The sequence below is a fragment of the Biomphalaria glabrata genome, chromosome 11, assembly GCF_947242115.1.
Source record: "Biomphalaria glabrata chromosome 11, xgBioGlab47.1, whole genome shotgun sequence".
Classification (NCBI taxonomy): Eukaryota; Metazoa; Mollusca; class Gastropoda; family Planorbidae; genus Biomphalaria; species Biomphalaria glabrata.
In genome coordinates this window covers 41117210-41134248 of record NC_074721.1, presented here as the reverse complement: position 1 = coordinate 41134248, position 17039 = coordinate 41117210, and the positions used below count along the sequence as shown (strand labels likewise).

At 35.9% G+C, this 17039-nt stretch overlaps 1 protein-coding gene and 1 long non-coding RNA gene across 4 annotated transcripts in view; one reads left to right on the top strand and one right to left on the bottom strand.

Moving 5' to 3' along the window:
- The window catches only part of LOC106054951 (riboflavin transporter 2-like), a 31887-nt gene extending 25444 nt beyond the window's left edge, over positions 1–6443 (top strand). For all 3 annotated transcript variants that reach the window (XM_056004182.1, XM_056004181.1, XM_056004183.1), the window contains one exon: positions 818–6443. The gene's annotated coding sequence lies outside the window, so the exon portion shown is untranslated. The remainder of the gene's footprint in view (positions 1–817) is intronic.
- Positions 6444–13337: 6894 nt separating this feature from the next.
- On the bottom strand, positions 13338–16511 carry LOC129929011 (uncharacterized). The gene is made up of 2 exons (XR_008780450.1): positions 15781–16511; positions 13338–13557 (listed from the first exon to the last, which is right to left on the bottom strand). It is a non-coding gene; the product is annotated as an uncharacterized LOC129929011 (long non-coding RNA).
- Between the last annotated feature and the right edge of the window lie 528 nt (positions 16512–17039).

The window sequence follows — 17039 nt, the reverse complement described above, 5'->3', positions numbered from 1 at the left end:
TGTAATCAGCTAGTTTGCTTGGTCTTTCCTAGCTTAAGTCAACAGGACTATTAATGCAGAAATCACAGTGTGGTGAGAATGTGGTATACCACAAAATTTTACATGCAAAGGAACTCTCTTGTAATGAGCACAACAGTAGACAGAACAAACAAAAAAGGGTTCTCTTATAATACCACAGAGGTAAAGTAAGGTTGTACTTGTAACTGCATAAAGTGAAAATGGATATATGCTTTCAATACGTAGAAAAAAGTATATGTCTCCGTCTCTGACAACCTGTCCCAACTCCTGGCCTTGATGTGTGGCTCAACATTGGGGCCTGATGGGAACTGTTATCACTGAAAGGGGAAACGGGCAATGGCAAGCAACTAACACCTAAACCAGGAGCAGGAGCGGCTTGTTAGCCCTGGCTGGCTACCCACCTAAGAGAAGGAAAACTCTGAATTGAAACCGCCGCTGTCTTGCGGCTATACCCAAACATGGGAAAGGCTTCAGGAGTCAACACTAAGGAACAAATCAATAGTCTTTGACCCTTAGGAAGCTTGTGACACATGGTGCTACACCCTGGCAGAACCTGTGATGCCTCTGTTACCAAACTGTATTGGCACCTGCTGTTCTTTGGACACATCAGCTGCATGATAGGGGGAATTTACTACTTATTGGAGAACATTACTCTGACCATAACTAATTCCTATGCTTTCAAGTCACTACAATGAGACGATACTTATTTACTTTGTGACTGAAGTATGCCGCAGTGTATTAGTATAATCACTACTTTTATTTGACTTAAAATGAACTTTTGTCGTTATCTATTTAACAGGAGACTTGTTTACAAGTTGTAATTGGCATGACTTGAGGTGCACAGGTGCCAACAGAAATGACACAGGATCTCAAAACTGGCCAGGTATTTGTGCAATCTTGAGGCCATGTTTACCTCCAGACTTATTTCTTGACTGGCAGTTCTAAAGGATATGATATTGTGAAATGTAGCATTTGTCTTAAACAAGTCTAAGAAAACAGTTCTTAGAAGAAAATACTATCCTGTTCACACATTCCGTATGTCCTTCAAATTTGTTAACCTTTTCTGTGGTTGTGGTTATACCCAGGGACTAAAAAAAATTTTGTCTTTATTTTTTTTTAATAAAGGAAAATTAAAACCAATAATTGTACATAACTGTATTTCATTTGCGAAATGAACAAAATTTTCACTCTGACAGAAATTTTTTAATTAAATATTCTCTTGCATGTAATGAATACTTGTACATTGAACTGTAGACTGATTTTATGAAGAAAAATTGTGAATCAAGTTTCTTATGTATTATTGCTTTGTTATGCTTAGGTGGTATTTTGTTTTTTTTATATTGAAGAGGAAAAAGTAAAGTAGAGTAGACCTTTCAAACCTTGCGATCTTTTGGGGCAGATGATGGAAAAGTCATCTGTTTTTATGGCTGACTATTAACAAGGTTGACATGTAGCCAACTTAAGGACCAACCGCCTTTACCTTTCCCTTCAATTGTCTGGCACCTATTAGAAAAGGGTGGACTCGGAGGCACCCTAAAAATCCCAGAATTCAAAATCCCATTCTCCACCAGGATTCAAACTCCAAGACTTCTCTGCTCACTCAGCCACCATGCCCCTAAAGATGAGGTAGCTACAATAAAATCCCAGTCTCCACCAGGATTCAAACCCTAAGACTTCTCGGCTCACTCAGCCACCATGCCCCTATAGATGACGGAGCTACAATAAAATGTAAGGTAAATACTAATTGAATGGTACCAGTAATAAACTTAGATGAACTGTAACTAATCTGAAAAAATCCATCTTGCTATTCCAATAAAATATTTTTTTATCATTCTATGTATTAATTTTTTTCTTGTATGAAAATTTTTTTTGTTTTTTATATGTACAACTTGAGACTGAACAACAATGAAATAATTTCCACAAAGCACCTAAAAAATCACAAGCAATATTTGTTTCACTAAACTGTTTCACTAAATTGTTTCACTAAACTGTTTCACATTACTGAATGTAACAAACAGAGACCCCAAAAACTTTGTCAATCACATTCTTGTACAGTTGACTCTTGACACTCTCGCACTTTATAATCTCACGCACACTCAGTAATCAGACCCAGCACCAATGTCAATTCACATAATTAATGTATACTTTAGTATGAGTATTTTTAGAACGTAGGTAGGATTAATGTAATTTTTATACAGTTTGTTTACTCTTTCTCTCCTAATTGACGATACCATCGTTGATTTGACTTCATTCAATTAAATTAATGTTCGATTTATAAACTTTACTTTGTCTTGTATAAAAAGAGCATGCATTTCCCTTTAATTCTGATAACCAACCAAAATGTTATTGAAGCAAAAATGAAGAATTCCATCGGAACGTGGAAAATAATACAGAGAAAGAGTTAAAGCTGAAATCATGTTTTGTAATTTTTAGATCAATTAATTGTTCATTTTCATGTATTGTTTATTTTATACCCTTGAAACCCTAAAAGAATATTTTTTTACATAATAAATAGAATTTTTTTGACATTTAGGGTTAAATTCTTTTAACCTTTAGTTATTCGATGTTTTTGATAATAATAATAATAATAATCATCTTTATTATCCATAAGGAAATTTGTCTTACAATTTGTGCATTACACCAAACAAAGAATCTGACACCCCCTTGGTCCACTGCACATGTGTATGTTTGTGTTTAAAGCATTTTGTTTTTCATTCAAATCCTGAAATGTTGTTTTTTTCAAGCTTTCATACTTTTAAAGATTCCGAGTTTTTAAATGACCAGCTTGTACCCATATTTTTTTAAGTCATTTTTTTCTTCGTTTATCTTCATAAAAATCCAAACCTAGATCTTGATCACATTTGATCTGCCATCAGTCTGATAGTAGAGGTCAGGAACTTTCTCATTCAGATTAAACATCTTCTTAATTCATTATTAACATAACACATCATTGTGGTGGCCATGCAGTATTTCAGTGAACAATGGAAACCTTTTTTTTAACGCTTATTTTACAGATCTTTCATTTTAACATTTGACAAGGGAAGTAACTTCTTGTGTCTGTCACCTTTTTTTTTCACCATATAATGTATGCATTGTGAATATATGTTTACTTGTTTTAGAGTAAAAATCATGCCATTATAAGAATTGAACAGAATTAGTCAAATACATTTTAATTCAGCATTGGTTAACATCACAACACAAGAAAAACTGAATCATTGAAATCAAAGTTTAACACAATGGTTAATTTTGTAAAGGGGGATAAGGAAATTGAGTGGGAAATATATACATTTTGACATATAAGAATGTTATTAAACTAGGAATTTAATTAAAAATTTTTTTTCTGTCATCAAAAGATGTTTATTTGTGGCGATTATGTAAGAGCTTAACTCCTTAAACCCTAAGTAACCTGCCTTCAAGGTTCTTTGCCTGAGCTCCTACGGATTCTCAGCCTCAGGTAAGGTGCGTGAGACCAATATATCGGGATGACGGTGCATGGCTTTTTTTGCATACTGACCTAAAATTGGGCAGATGAGTTCAAAAGGTTGTCGTCAGTTGGTTTCTCTAATTTTAGAACATTTTTGATAGATGTAGGACTAAAAAAAACTATTTTGCGATACTGAGAAAAATTTGTTTCTAAATAATGAAACAATAATAAAAACATGAAATGTGGTTTAAATAAAAAATCCACAGATTAATGTTTTCCTCAAATTTCATCCCATAGTCGTTATGGGAACAAAATGTCCTCATTCTTACCATGTGTTCTAATTTTGATTTTTGCGGCAGTACAGATACAATCACTTACATTCACCTCTCACTGTGTTAAGTTACAAATAATGACAGATCTCAGCAACAAATGGAAAACATATCTTATTTATCAAAATTTTTTTTTTTGCTGTATAGTATTTATAGTCTAGTTGGTTCATGGAGACTTGTATTTATAGAGACCACATTCCTTGCTCTGTTTTCCTCAATGTTCTTATCTTACCAAAGTCATCATTAAAGCTTGTGTATTCAGATGAAAGCATTCCATTTTTATGTCATACACAGATTTCCAAATATATGTTCTAAATATATACAGTTTTTTTTTTATATGTGAATGAATTTTACAAGTGTTTTTATTTGAGTTCTTGAAAAGTTTTGTTTTTATAGAATAGTTCATTATAATCAGAGCGTAGATGTTTTAAATCAGATACTTTTTATAATACTGTCATTAGAACTTATGTGCTTTAATTGAAATGCTTAACTATTGTAATACTTATTTAGATAATAGATAATGTTTTAATTAAAAAAGAAATTAAAAATGTAAGAATCGTATTTAATGTTCAGCAATATGTTTACATCATTATATTGAGAGACTGTTTCATTTCAGCAATATGTTTACATCCTTATATTGAGAGACTGTTTCATTTTAACAATATGTTTACATCCTTATATTGAGAGACTGTTTCATTTCAACAATATGTTTACATCCTTATATTGAGAGACTGTTTCATTTCAACAATATGTTTACATCCTTATATTGAGAGACTGTTTCATTTCAACAATATGTTTACATCCTTATATTGAGAGACTGTTTCATTTCAACAATATGTTTACATCCTTATATTGAGAGACTGTTTCATTTCAGCAATATGTTTACATCATTATATTGAGAGACTGTTTCATTTCAACAATATGTTTACATCCTTATATTGAGAGACTGTTTTATTTCAGCAATATGTTTACATCATTATATTGAGATACTGTTTCATTTCAACAATATGTTTACATCATTATATTGAGAGACTGTTTCATTTCAACAATATGTTTACATCCTTATATTGAGAGACTGTTTCATTTCAACAATATGTTTACATCATTATATTGAGAGACTGTCTCATTTCAACAATATGTTTACATCATTATATTGAGAGACTGTTTCATTTCAACAATATGTTTACATCCTTATATTGAGAGACTGTTTCATTTCAACAATATGTTTACATCATTATATTGAGATACTGTTTCATTTCAACAATATGTTTACATCATTATATTGAGAGACTGTTTCATTTCAACAATATGTTTACATCATTATATTGAGAGAATGTTTCATTTCAACAATATGTTTACATCATTATATTGAGAGACTTTCATTGCAACAATATGTTTACATCCTTATATTGAGAGACTGTTTCATTCCAACAGTATGTTTACATACTTATATTAAGAGAATGTTTCATTTCAGCAATATGTTTACATCATTATATTGAGAGACTGTTTCATTTCTCATTAGCAAGAAGTAAATAAGACAATCTTCTAGTATATTTATTTAAGATGATCTCATGTGCTAGTGAAATAGGAACATCTTAAGACATCATAATGCTCTCTTGAAGTTCAATTTTTTTCATAAACTTTTGCTGAAATGTAAGATGTTCCTTTATATGTGAATTGTGAACCAACTATTTTGCTTTTCTGTACAGTTTGAGAATCAGAGATTTTTTGAAATGGACAAACACTTTGTTTCCTGCGAATAGGACTTGAGAATTATTCTTTTCTGGTTAATATTTTGATTCATATTTTGTTTGGAACAATGAATAATTTATGCAAAGTTTCAACTTGATACTAGAATGGGTAGTGAGAGGAATAACCTGTTCCACAATTGTACAGACTAGAGTTGAAAGAAGCTACTCATTGGTTGTTTTTATCCTCGAAACTTACATTACATGGACCGAAGGTTTGGAACTTGTTTGCCATTGAGCTCACACAAACCACTAGCCTGGCTAACTTCAAGAGGAACATTGAAACCACATGTTCACATTTTTAGACTAGTTTGCCCTATAACTCATTTTTTATTTGTTTTGTTTTTTTCTCATAGTGATGAGTCTCCAATTTTTTAGTGTGCTATATATATTCAATGACTTGATCAGTCACTCCAGATTCTGCCCCGTCTCAATTTGCCTGCTGGAAGGGTGAGAATAGTTGTACTTTATTTTAGGTAAACCATGAAGCGATGTCCAGATTAGGCAGCTCTCCAGATGGTTTTTTTCTATAGGAAGGTTTTGGGGCCAGAGTCTTGTTCAGACTATTAATACTAAGTGCTGAAAGAAACATTTTACTAATACAAACAATGGGCAAATATTTTGTTGATGGACTTTTCTCTTATTTGGTGTCTTTTGTGTGTCACCTTTTGATTTTTGTATTTCTTTTTTGTAAAGATTTATCGTTAAAGAGTTTCTTTTAATTTATGGAAGAAAGAAGACTCCTGATGGTTAAGATGTTTTTTTATTCCTTTCTTATATTTTAAAAATGTCTTTCCAAGTTTGATGTTTTTAAGCCACAGCTAAAAATGTTTTTAAGCCACAACTTAAAATGTTTTCATTTGCAATGTATATATACTTTGAATTAAATCTGTTTCAATCTATAATTATATTTCTTTCATATTTCTCTATATTGTTTTTGTTTTTTTTATCTTCATTTTATTTTTATTTTCTTTGATACATTTGAAGTTTTGAGTTTTTGAATAAGTTAGTATATTCTAAGTTTTCCCATTCAGACCTAGCGATCAATAGGGCAGATGATGTTAAGGTCATCTGTTTCTTTGGCCAACGGTTATTGTATTTAGCATAGTGACCAACCACCTTTTTTTCCCCAACTAGAGTCACCCAGTTCTGAAGGAGCGTTCATTGCAGTTAACTCAGGGAACCAAATTGTCTAAAGCTGGTCTTGACCTGCGGCACCTTAGTTGTTTTATACTGAACTGTTTCACATATGTTCTTTCCAATCTTATCTTATAAAATACAGACGTCCCCTCAAAAATGAAGATGATTACGTCCTACGTGTCACTAGGTCAATCTAGTCATGCATGTTAATCAATGACAAACTCTGCTTAGTCACTGGTTTTCCTGGCTGACTCAGGCAACCCATTCCATGATCTAATAGCACTAGGGAAAAAGGAGCATTTGTACAATCTAGTGGGTGTATATTATACTTTTTAAAAAATATAACATTAAATCTTAAAATCTCGATCTGGCCCGGCTATGAAAGGGGAGAGCAAAAGGATTGTTACTATAATCTTAAATATGAGTTGTAATAGAGAAACAACAAGGCCATTTTACAAAACAGTTACAGGCTTTATTCAACCATATTAATGGCGACGTCTTCGATTCCGAAGATGATAAAGGATAAGGACACTGTTTTACATGATTACATGCAGACCCAGTTGCGATCTGCATATTTTTTAGCTTCTCTTGCAGACAAATCCGTTGGCCGCTATTGGTCTACTTAAGTTTTTTTTCCCACTTTCTGCGCTTGTCTTCACAATTATGGATTTTGTTTTCCACCATATTAGATAACGGACAGCAGCCCTCACTTCTGCTAAGGGAAGTAACTCACACATCATATCACTTATCAACATCCTTCTTACTCTACGAAAATAACATAATAGGCCTACATCTGATCACATATTATATAAACATTACGTCACATATTCAACAAAAGTCTGTGGGAAGAAATATTCAAAGAGCGGAGTGCATGGAGATAGACTGTGCGTGCTGGGACGATCCTCGCTGAGAGATAAAGAAACGAAGCGGCCTTAATCAAGAGGGAAAAAAAGAAAGCTGCTCTGTCTGCTAGACTAAATCAGAGGCATACACATGCACGAATTGTGGCAGAGTCTGCGGCTCCAGAAGCGGCTCGATTAGCCACACCAGATTCTGCCCCGTCTTAAGACGAAACCAAAACCAGTGACCCATTTGGGCGCATCCATTGCCTTCCGAGACAAAAAGGAGCCATCTATCTATCTATCTAGCTATCTATAACAGGGGTTCTCAACCTGTGGGTCGCGACCCCCTTGGTGGGTCGATTGACGATTTCCTAGGAGTCGCCTAAGACCATCGAAAATATGGATTGTTTTTGTCAATTCTTCTATTGCTGTGCGTGTGGGTGGGGATCGCGGCAGAGTGAGGAATAGTTAAAGGGATCGCCGAGCTTAAAAGGTTGAGAACCGCTAATCTATAATATATATATTTATTTATTTAAAATCACGTTCTGACCAGATTAATGTAAGGGAGAGCAATCGAGAAATATTATCTCACAACGTTTAACATTGTTATCTCCCCTCTTATACCTCTTTGCAAATAAAAAATAAAAAGATCACAGTTCAACGTTCTCTAGTAACATTTTAGACGTAAATTTATTTAAAGACGATTTTAGAGTTGGAAAAATATAAACCAAGAACAACAATATGAATTAAATTTATTTAGTAACACTAAGAATGTTGTTGCCCTCGAGACCACCACGTGACCTTTACAGTGCGTGTCTTTGGCTGATACAATAATAACATCATACATGTCAACCAATGTAAAGTTCTTTGCGTCTTTCTCAAGATTTTCACTTATGGTAGTCACAGACTTCACAAAAGTCTCAAACAATCAGGGCCATATAAGAACTATATAACACTGACATTTAATATCTGGACTTAAAAAGGCCCCCTGTGGGGCCCAATACCTTATCTAGCTTGGCTCATAGAGATAGCCAGTGCAACATCATAGACAGGGCCGGGCTTAGGCCATTGCAAACTATGCGACAGCAGTGTGCCCCGCACTTTCATAGGCCCGCGCTTATTCTATGTGTAAATTATTAAATTAAACCATTATAACTTTTAACAGGGTTCTTGCTGATTTTCCAGGAGCTACTGCTAAACTCCTAATATTGCAAATATACGAAAAAGTCCTGGAAATATCCTGAGATTATTAATATCTCCTGAAAACTCATAAAAATCTCAAAGAAAAATAGAATTACTTGAGGTCAACAATTCACGAAGATAGATTGAATAATTGAATACTTAAGCAAGATCTATGTAGGAAACAGAAATTTGATGATATACTGTATGACTTCGTTACACACAAGGCTCGTAAAGTTAATTTGATCGTGACTTTGTACTTAGTAAAAAATAAATAAAATGAAAAGACGAATTTATTTTTTAATATAAATTCTTTATTTTCACTTATCATCCTTATCCCTGGCCATACTGGGCCTCGCGAAATGTATTTCCAATAGGTCCCCGAAATAGTTAGAGCCGGCCCTGATCACAGAGATGGCCAGTGCGCTATTATTGAGTTGTTTAGTGTGAAATGTTTGTAAAATGTTTGTAAAACGTTTTACATGTTTCGGATGTTCCTTCAGAGTTGAAGCTAGTTTACTTCCTAGTCCAAACCTCCCGCAGGACGACGGGGGATGGGAGCGGGCAGGGTTTGAACCCTCGACCGTCGATAAATCCGAACGACAGTCCAGCGTGCAAACCTCACGACCAGGCAGTGTATGACCATTTGCCTAATGTTTTTAGTGCCTATTTGCGTCGATTTTATGTTTAGGATTGTGTTAACAATACAATGCTTTTTTTTTGTTCCTTTTTATACATTCAATGGCACAAGCAGAATTACTTGCCGAGGAAATATTAAGCGACTAAGACACACGGAAGAAACATCAAGACCTCTTTTTTTTCTTTCTGTTAATAAACTCCTTCCAAACTTTTTTTTGTTAACTTAAACTTTACTTTCGCTAATAATCGACTTCAAAGATATGAAGCAATCAAAGACTTACTCCGACTTATAGGCCCACAACAACTCCAGGACCTGTAACTGTTGCGGCGTCTAGAAAACATCATTAAAAAAGCATCAAAAATTACACTCACAACATTACCACATTTAAAGGATCTTTTGGAACAAAAGTGCCTAAGAAAAATCGAAAAAATCTTGGAAGACAACGGCCACCCGCTCCATCAGAACTACGCCAGGTCGTCGCGAAGTGGGCGACTGCTGTCAATCAAAACAAGAACGGAGCGGTACAAAAACTCGTTCGTACCTCACTCGGTCAGACTCCATCACCGCCACTCATTGATCAGGGAAAATGAAAAGCACCAAGATACCTGTGTGTAGTCGCTGAATGAACTCTTTATGTTGTGTCTGTTGTATTTATGTGTATGTTTCTGTTGTGTTGTCTTTATATGAGAAAAGAGTCCTTGTAATCACGACAAATTTCCGTAAGGATGAATAAAGCAGTCTTAGTCTTAGTCTTAGTCTTAAGGGCTGTAACAGTTCAATATCGTGATTAACTCATTTCCCCCTATTTAACCCTTTTGAAATCGTCTTTTCTAGAATCTTAGAAACTAAATCCCGAAAATCCCAATCTGCACTGACATACGAACCCGAGGTTCGGAAGCTAAGCGCGTAACCACTCAGCCACGACTCCCCTCCTCCCTTTCCTCTCTGTACTGTCCTTTTTTTTTTTTTTTTTTTTACTACAAATGGTGTATAACTACACATTCTTCACCAGGGCACAGAATCAGGAAGAAATAACTGTGGTCCACTGAAGTTTTTCCAAAAAAAAAAAAAAAAAAAAAAAGCCACGCTATATTTTACTACAGTGTCAGACTCTTTTATGTTAGAATTCCTTAGAAATTATTATTATACCTTTTATATAGCTTTTATATAGCTTTTATATAGCGCTACTTTCATGCTTATAGCATGCTCAGAGCGCTTTTTGGTCCAATCTCATTTATGAACCATTTGGGGGGGGGGAGGGGGTATCTAGGAGTTAGTTTTCCGTGCTGCATATAGACGCTCAGTAACACAACTCAGCCCGAGTCGGGTGTCGAACCTCGAGCCCCCTTCTAGGTAGCCAAGCCAAGCCACTTGGTCTCTCGACCACGCTTCCCACAGAACTTGTGCTAGGCAAAAAGTCTGACCTTTAATATTATTAAAAGTAGAGTGTCGAATGTAGCATAGAAACTCGACTGAAACTGATTTCTTCAAACCGAAACAAACAAGTCATTTTCTAAGTCATTTTTATCTAGACTTATGAATCTTAAGTATCGAATTTAAAAAAATGGTTAAAACAAAATGGATGCAATAGTAAAGTTCCCGTTTCAGCCCTCACGATCTATAGGGCAGATGATGTAAAGGTCATCTGTTTCTGTGACCCACGGTTCACGAGGGAGTCATGTGGCCAGCACAACGACCAACCGCCTTTACTTTTCCCCAGCTAATGTCAGGTAAACCTAAGAGCTGGGTGGAATCAGAGGTTCCCCTAATGATCCCGAAATTCAAAATCATAGTCTTCATTGAGATTCAAACCCAGGTCCCAGGTTCAGAAGCCAAGCACTTTACCTCTCAACCACCGCGCCTTCTCTAAGTGTGATTAAAATTTGAGAATTCCCGAATTAAAATATTTTTTTGTCTTCCTACGTTCCCCGACTATGCGTTCACAGTTTCTTCATAGAGGCGCGGTACAGACCTGGGAAGTGTCAACGAGCTATTGTGTAATGTACTAGCTTAGAGAGTAGGTTAGTTTTGTTAGATAAATATATTGTGTATAGTTTTAGCGACGGTAAAAGTAATGACGTAGTAAGACAGACTAATGACGTAGTAGACTTAGGCGAACGAGAGACCAACATGGCGTTATGTTAGAAGTAGGCTGTGTTTTGAATAGTAGTTGAATAGTAATTAGATATAGCGACGTTTTAGGAAGACTGGACGGATTTCCCAGTGGTTAATAAAGTCTCATTTTAAAGAACTGAATGATGTTATCAACTATATTCAACTTGTAATGTTCTGTGGCTAATGCTAAGTAATAATTGATACATAGTCGAAGTCAGATTAGATTAGCCCACAACAATTGATCGATATTGCCCACAGGTTGTGACGTTGCAGGTTAGTGTTTAGGCCTTCTCGAACGATTGGTCTCGGTGGCTGAATACCACAAACCGCTTGGCTACCTATCAAGCTGAATTATGTATGCTGAGCACATAAAGGAGACTTCGAATCTATAACGAATGGTCTCGGTTCAATCCCAATCCTGACCAACGTTTTAAATTATTTTTTTAATCATTTCAAAGGAACATTGAAAAGGCATGACTACACTTTCTAATCACATTTCAGAATGAAAAATCAAAGACCACTATCAGCTTAAAAAAAACAGGAATTTTTTTTTTGTTTTATAACCAGTCGAAACAAAAATGAATAATTTCTGTTATATTTAACTCACAAGGCGCAAAGAAGCCGCTGATAGCGTAAAAACTCCATGGGTGCCTTTTTTAAAACTCTTTCTCTCCTAATCGACGATACCATCGTTGATTTTGACTTCATTAAATTAAATAATGTTTACTTTTTAAATTTGACTTTGAATTATATAAAAAGAGCATACATTTCCCTTTAATTCTATACCAAAAACAACATTTTCTGATAACAAACAACAATGCTATTGAAGCCCAGTCATAACAGGGGTAGTGAAATAGTAATGAGCAAAATGAAGAATTCCTTCCAAAACGTGGAAAAATAATTACGGAGAGAAAGAGTTAAACTTAGGGCGCCCCCCATCTTTTAATGCTAACATTTCATTTCAGTACTAAGAGAAGATTTTTTTAAAATAAAGTACTTTATGTACACACAAATTGAGACAACCTATATGCATCCTCTTGATCTAAGTAAGCTCCACCTATAGAACCATACAGCCATATTAGCAAAGCGCCACCTATGCTTATATATTATTCATGTTCTGACTTAGCCAAAAGAGTATTCTAAATTAGCAGAAAAAAAAAAGATGTCATCCGTGTCTTCAGCTATACAAACAATACGTTTAAAAAAAATTGTTCTAACCAAAACGGGGCAAACTCAAGAACTTCCTAGTTAGACTTCACCAGGGAAGAACTGATAGAGTGAAATCTGTATGACAAATTACTGCGCTGTTTATTCTAAACCTAGCAGTTGAAACATGGCTTCCTGTAATATCTAAAATAGATATAACATCTTCACGCATGATGTCCAAGAACTTGAAATCGTTAGTAAAAGTATAACTTTCTGAACAGTTCACTGGGTCAAGGTTAGTGCTGTCAAGCTAAGTTTAGCCGATGATGTGTGCCTATGAGTTAACAAATTGTTTGTTTACCAGGAAGGTTCTTAGAAAGCCATGTATTTAAACAAAGTTTTGGATCATGCTGGCTTGCCTTATCTGGCTAAAGTGAAAGGAGGCCAGAGAAACTGGCTGACATGTTTCCTGACGTTGTCCAAACGACAGTGTTATCTTCTGTTCAACTCTTGACAAGCTAAACAAAAGACAATGTTGAAAACCTGGACTATCTATTTTGTGTCTGTCCCGTTACATTCATATTTACGTTACTTCGGTGGATCGATGCCTTATCCCAAACAGGGCCGGCTTTAGATATAGGTAAACTAGGTGGGCCTTGTGGGGGCTGTCAGGGTTGTGTTAAGGCCTTAGCTCGTTTGCCCGGGCCCATGACATTCAACCAGGCACCGTGCTTGCAATAAATAAGTGACTCACTGTTGACAATGTAAATGTTTAATGATATGAATATAAGTTATGATGACAAACTGATGGAGTAATGATATTGAATTTGGAACATTCTAATATTGTGGATCTATTAATTAAACAATAATTCTACACCTTGCTGTCCCACAACGTACACATTAATGTTCGAAACCACAACACAACACACTGCTATTTCTAGTCACCAGCGTAGACTTCCAGTCCCAAACTAACTCCCTGTAGAGACATAAGAAAAGACAAATTATAAGAAGTCTAGTATACTAAACATCAAAACAACTGCGAAACTGCAGTCATGCCTTAGATACTCCCCCTAAACAGGGGAACACAGAGGAATCTCAACAAACGTTACACCAGCATAACAAAAACACTCCATCAGCTTACAAGCAAGGCAACGAAAAAAAGTGCGTTCAAAAATTGTGCACTTAATACACATTGGTGCTATAATACCATAACTTACGTACCGACAAGGACCTCGCGTAAGTCTTTACTATTATCTATTTTTCAATGTTTATTTAAGAATGGTTAGATCTACTTAAGGGACTACATTGTTTCTTCCTTGTGTTTTGAGCTGAAAACTTTGGTTATAGGCATCTGTACGCATATGTTGAAGAAGTTTACGGAACACTAATTGATACATTTACACTCAATATAAGCTTTGATTTTAAAAAAAGTAGTTTTAATTTTTTTCTTTCTACCGTATTCTAAACTAAGGGGACGTGGTGGCCCGAGTGATAAAGAGCTTGGCTTTCGAGATCTCGAGTTCAGATCCAGATTAAGAAGGATTTTTTGTTTAGCTTCGAGGTGTTTATTTAGAACTCTCCGAGTCCACCCAACTGTAATGAGTACCTGAACTGCGCAGGGGAAGTAAAGGCTGTTGGTCCTTTGCTGGCCTCTTGTCGCCCTAGTTAACCGTCGGCCATAGAAACAGGTCATCTGTCCCATAGAATTGCCGCTAAAACAACGCATTTGTAAAGCAGAAAAAAAAGTGGACATTGCCATTTTCCTTTTGCATTCTTGACTGCAGTACTCTGGATCAACATTTGAGTCCCTTGAGTCCCTTGAGCCACAGTAAAATTGACTGTGTGCCTGTTTGGCTGCAGGTTTTTAGTTAATGTAAGATCGGTCAGCTTTCCCTTGTTGCGATTTATTCTGTGTCAAACCCACTGCTTATAGCTAAAGATTGTTTGATCATGGGCCAACTAACTAGATCTAATTGGCACCTGGCATGACTTTGTCACAACAGTAAAACGAAAGGAGAGGTGTAGTATTTGTTGAAGAGGAAAAAAAAAACGTCTGCTATTCCTAACTTCCTGTTTCAGACTGACCAACCATTAGCTTTCTCTTTTAATGCGATTACTTAACCCGGATTCGAGAACTTGTTAAAAAGATTGATAAAGAAACTAAAGGAGTGCCAATCTTTAATCATATGCAAAGACAGACGGCGTTATATTCATTGACGTACTTAGAAAGAATGGTGTACATGAAATGCAACTCTCAAAAGAGAAGGGCAGATAACTGTGCTTGACTTGATCTGCAGACATGTCAGCGAGTTTTATCTATCATGATTCTGCGATGTTACCAGAATAGTTGAAGCACCAGGAAGTGGACATTATAATGACTCGTTCTAGATAAAAAAAAAATTTCGGTTATGTCTGTGACATATTTCTTGATAAGTAATTTAGTTTCAGGATAAACTGTGGGGAAAAAAAGGAACCAGACTAGACTTATTGGTCCTATTAGTTTATTATGAGTCTTATAATTTTGTAATGTCATGCACTTCTATGTTGTTTGTGTGGTTTTCATTTTAATCATTATAGACAATTTATGTTTCTTAATTGTTGGAATTGTGTAAATGTAAATACAGCACATTAACATACGAAGTGAATCATGGGAGAAATGTGTTGTTTACCCAGCTTTGATTAATTGAAGCGGTTTGTTCCTCAGGTCTGAACTCCAGCTCCGGTCTCCAGCTGAAATCTTCAGCTATGATGTCCAGCTGCAGCTTTATTTTTTTTAATTACTGCATACCCCAGCTACAATTTCCAACTATGTGTTCCAGCTACAACATCCAGCTGCAACATCCAGCTACAACATCCAACTACAACATCCAGCATCGAGCTCCTGCTTGCCACTTCCAAACACGGCCATCATTTTCATCTTCCAGCTACTACCTCCAGCTAGAAGATCCAACTACGCACATCAGTTACAAACTCCAGCTACGATCTCCAAGGCCAATCGATTCACTTTTATTCTTGTACAAACCTTTTCTTTTAATGAGTCCTTCAGCGTATTACCTCCACTGTACCCTCCCGGTTAGCTGGTGAATTTTAATCTAACTATCTAAAAGTTACAAAGAAACATTACCGCTCTAACCATTACATCATTTCTTCGTGACCTACTAACGGTTCATTCGTTCTTCTGACTCCAACAGGTACTTACCTTAGTGCTTACAGGATAGTACAAGCGTATTAGACATTTCCACTGTGTTAATTTGTGTGATTACTTAGCTATCACAACCAATTCCTCCAGGAAATTAAAGAAGCCCAAATTTGAATTAGATTTTCTAATATTGTAATTGTTATTTTACATTACTAGTAATTCTAGTCATAACAAAGCCTTTAATAGAAGACAAAGTCATAATATGTAGATATCTAAAGCTCATAGTTGTGTATATACAGTATTTTAAGTATTATAAAAAAGATTTTAAATGTGATAAGGGGCGTTAATCCTTGAGCTTGTTTTTATATTGTTAAATCTCATAAGTGTAATCATTCTTAATCTCGTAAAGTCACAATTAGCCTACTAACGGGTACTAGCTTTTCGTCTCGTGAATTCATTCAAATTGTTGCTTTTTTTTTTTTTGTTAAAATGAGCGCCTTCTATATATATTGTATAGTCAAATAGAATACACTCAGGACTGTCGACTCGATGGTCCCAGGTTTCAAGCCTGCCCGACGATGACGCATCCCCCGGAGTCCTGCGGGAGGCTTGGGCTAGGATAAAATAATCTTCATTTCTGAAAGATACATCCGAAACATGTAAAACATCCGAAACATGTAAAACATCCGGAACATGTAAAACATCCGGAACATGTAAAACATCCGGAACATGTAAAACATCCGGAACGTGTAAAACATCTGAAACATGTAAAACATCCGGAACGTAAAACTAAACTGTTATACCTTTTTACTCGCTTGTCAACAGACGAAAGAATTTCGCTCAGGGAGTCTCCTCGAGGTAGCCTTCCAATAGTGTGAGAACCTTGCTTCCTTGTTCAGCCACGTCGTCACCCCTTTATCATCTCTACAGATCTTGGAAACGTTTTGTGAACCTTAACACCATAGTGTATGATCTATTTTGCATATCACTGCAGGTGACTGGCGGCTTATATTCTATCTGCGGGAGGAGTCAGGTTCCGGAAGAAACGAAAGCCATAAAAAAAGGGAACCATGATGCGGAACGGTGAACCTAATGGGGGCACCGCCCTGGCTGCGTCCACCTCATTCGTAACGCCTTTCTCTTAAAGAGCGTAACGCAGCGTGGGGATTGCTTCATGTTACTTAAGATACAGACTTGAAGCTTAGCGCCTGGGGGGGGGGGGGGGACAGGCGACACATACTTCAAAAGATTACACACATAGGTGTTGTAAAAATATTCAAGCACTAGAATCTAAAACCATGTCTATATTTTTATGGCTT